Here is a 4,297-nt window from a genome sequence, read left to right as displayed (position 1 = left end):
GCTAGATTCGTTTTGTCACTCAACCTACATTATTTTGATAGATTGTTTTTTTTTTTTTTTTTTTTTTTTTTTTTGCCAACTTCCAATTTTACAGATTTCATCAGAGCTTCAACTTTTTCTTATCAAATATCAAATCATTTATGCATGAATGTTATCATTAATGCTCTTCTCTTATTCGCAGTTGTCTATTGGTAACGACTCTAAGGAAGCCGCTTTAAATATTTAAAGGTTTAAAGGTCACCCATGAATGGCAGAGGCAAGGGACAATGACAAGGCCCTATTAAGACAATGCCCTACAGACCAACCATACATACATATGATCAGCAAAGCCACCATCCAACCTATGACCAGGGAGGGTTAAGCAATAGCTGCTGATAACTCGGCAGGTAGACCTATTGGCTCCCCCAAACCCTCCATACTCAGCTCACAAGGATGGTGAAGTCTAAGACACTACAAAAAACTGTTGAGCTTGAGCAAGTGACCAGTCCTATCTTTTACTAGGAATGTGTTACTGTGGTAAGTAGTGTTGAATACTTTCTAATTGCGCTGGGGCAATGAATGCAAGAGTAGATGGGAGAAGTACAAGAGGAAGCCCAAGGTTTGGGTGGATGGATGGAGTGAAGGAATCTCTGGGTGATAGGAGGATAGGAGTGAGAGAGGCAAGAGAGCATGCTTGAAATAGGAATGAATGGCGAGCAATTGTGATGCAGTTCCGGTAGGCCCTGCTGCTTCCTCTGGTGCCTTGGATGACCACGGAGGTAGCAGCAGTAGGGGATTCAACATTATGAAGTTTCATCTGTGGTGGATAATGTGGGAGGGTGGGCTGTGCCACCTTAGCAGTACCAGCCAAACTCGGTGGAGTCCCTTGTCAGGCTGGGAGGAACGTAGAGAGGAGACGTTCCTTTTTTGTTTCATATGTTTGATGTCGGCTACCCCCCAAAATTAGGGGAAGTGCCTTGGTATATGTATGTATGTATGTATGTATGTATGTATATATGTATGTATTATTGTTATTATTATTATTATTATTATTATTATTACTTGCTAAGCTACAACCCTTTTTGAAAAAGCAGGATACTTCAAGCCCAAGAGCTCCAACATGGAAAATATCCCAGTGAGAAAAGGAAATAAGGAACTAAACTACGAGAGAAGTTTAAGAACAATAATATTAAAATAAATCTTTCATATAAAAACCATGAAAACCTCAAAATAACAAGAGGAAGAGAAGCAAGATAGAATAGTGTGCCCGAGTGTGCCCTCAACGCAATTTCTAACCACTTAACTCTTGTTGTATATGACCCTTTCTGAATGGGGATACCTCAACGTGGTGAAAGGGTTTGTGTATCGACATAACCAGAAAATCTGTTCTAATCAGGGCTAACCATACTAGGTAGGTTTCCTATTAGCAATCAGACATAAGTCTCGCACCATCACCAATTCGCAGTGCCCAGCGTAGTGATGAAAATGGCCAAACCCCAGACTTGACCAAAGACATTCTGAGGCCTTTGTCCTCCAGTGAACTAGAAACGGTTGCTTTTGTTGTTGTTGCTGTTGTTGTAGGATATGAAGATGAGGAATTTATGGAAAATTTAATGCGATAATACAAAGATATGAAAAATGTGTACAGACTATTTTTTGCTTGCAACAAAAGAAAATTAGCTGTATTCAAATAGAAATACTAAAAGTGTTAAAGAAAAATATACTGCAAACTGGAATATGAATGCAGATAAATATTTGTCGTGTTTTTCTATGATTCCTTTTTGTATTCATATTCATAGCGCTTTGTTATATCTGTATTTCAGCCATCAAAATATTCCCTTTGTTCTGATTTATATATAGCTTACACAAAATGAAAATTAAATTTATCACTGAATGTATATATATTATAAATATATGTATATATATATATATATATATATATATATATATATATATATATATATATATATATATGTGTGTGTGTGTATATGTATATATATATATATATATATGTATATATATATATGTGTGTGTGTGTGTGTGTATATATATATATATATATATATATATGTGTGTGTGTGTGCTTATATATATATATATATATATATATATATATATATATATATATATATATATATATTTATATGACTCCTCTTGGGTGATATGGGTGGGGTGAATGTGTGAGATTGATTGATTGATTTAGAATTCCCTGGCATCCTGACATCGGAGGTCATTGACGCCTATATTATTTGTTATAAATTAAGAATAAAAGAGTATTCAATTTAAAACCATAAAAGCGATGTCATGAAATTTAAATACCTTTCAGAAGGCATAGTACAGCACATCCTGTCCAAGAATCTTGGCAAGGAAGAACCTGCCATCCTTACTTCGAGCCTCAAACAGATATCTATTTCTTAAGGTGCTAAATGCGGGGCATTTGGTCAACAAATGCCTCACTGTCAAGGGATTAGCCGGTGATGAAGTGTGGGACAGAGGTAGATGGAGAACGCTGGGCAGAAACATCGACCCAACATAAAGGTGGGAAAAGATGCAGTGTGACCAATGCAAAGACGACAAAGAGAAGTCTCCCACAACCGTATAACAACGAGATAAACACTTTCCTCACTGGACTATTTTTCCCTGTTGGTGCCCCTGTGCTTATAGCATCCTGTTTTACCAACTAGGGTTGTAGCTTAGCAAGTAATAATAATAATAATAATAATAATAATAATAATAATAATAATGTCAGCCATATTCGCGAAAGTATAAGGTAGATACTCCCTTTTATTGTGATAATTCCTATGATTTAAACGTTCATACGAATTAGTACTGCATTTTCTACCTAAAAATATCTAAAGGCATCAAAGGGGTTTTCTAATTTGTTCCTCTCTCGCTTATAGCTTCCTGATTTTCCAACTAGGGTTGTAGCTCAGCAAGTAATAATAATAATAATAATAATAATTAGCATGATTTATTGACTAAGATAGCCACGCTTTTGCCCATGAAGACAGCCCACAACAAAAGTTATTATTTTGTTTTCATACTTCCTCGCAATCTCACATTAGCAATACTTTCCAACAGTTTGCTGTTAAATATCTGTTTCTTAGTAACCCTGAATGAGGGCCAAAGGGAAAGCCATGATGAGGTAGAAAAGACGGAAGAGGATAAAAGAGAGAGAGAGAGAGAGAGAGAGAGAGAGAGAGAGAGAGAGAGGAGAGAGAGAGAGAGAGAGAGGAGAATTCAGCACCAGGCCAAGGAAAGCCTCTTGCTGAGAGAGAGAGAGAGAGAGAGAGAGAGAGAGAGAGAGAGAGAGAGAGAGAGAGGAGAGTTCAGCACCAAACCATAGAAAGCCTGTTGCTGTTTAGCTGAATAACCGGGGGACGTCAGTGACAGGATACTCTCTTTCTATCCTGCCTGTCTCGGAACCCCAAACCGAGAGGTAGTCCTGATTCGGAAGACACCTAAGAGGAAAGATCCTCAACGGAGTCGATGTCTTAGGGCTTGACCCGAACCAGGACTCTCGGGAAACCCGAGTCTCTTTACTTTAGGTTATCCAGGACGACACAATTATCTCTGTCATTACTGATCAAAAAATCTTTTCCATATCAGTAAACTTTATTATTTTATGCAAAGTTTATTAATCTATTTAATAAATTTATCATATTTATACAAGTTGATAATAATGAATTTAAATACTTTCAATATTAACTATCATTACAGCTACGTAGGAATTTTAAAGTATTTATTTCATTAAATGTTAGTAGGTTTTTTAAAAAAAGGCTTCTGCTGTTATCAGGCCAAAATTCCCAATGTACACATCCCTAAGCATGTGATGTTTTCATTGTTAATAATTCTTTAGAGGAAATGTATTCCATTATTTACATTAAATGCTATTAAGAACAATAGCAATAAGTGATATTAGGCTGAAGATCACAATCTCCTCTAATAACTGTACGTGACTCCGCCCAAACAAACCTTCTTTTATTCCCTCTGGACTAATAGTAACACCAACTACTGATTATGGATACAAATGTTGATTTTTTGTATAGAGTCTTGGAAATACAATTAAGATTGTTTTCTATAAAAGAGAAGTCTTTTAATACTAATATTCCTGCTGTAAACATCGGTGGTATTTTTCATTCAATAACTTCAACATAATAGGCCTACATAGTACTATTCTCGTAAACCAAAGAAGCTCTTATTGCTTTACTTGCTGCGTGAAAGTAAAGAAATTTGAAAGCAAAATTGAAGAAAGGGAGCCCGAATGAAGAAATATTGTAAGGCTGAAAATAATAAAGAAAAGAAATTATTGCAAACG

Source organism: Palaemon carinicauda, chromosome 16 (genome assembly GCF_036898095.1).
Source record: "Palaemon carinicauda isolate YSFRI2023 chromosome 16, ASM3689809v2, whole genome shotgun sequence".
NCBI classification, from domain to species: domain Eukaryota; kingdom Metazoa; phylum Arthropoda; class Malacostraca; order Decapoda; family Palaemonidae; genus Palaemon; species Palaemon carinicauda.
The sequence above is the reverse complement of the archived record's forward strand: the minus strand, read 5'-3'. Positions refer to the sequence as shown.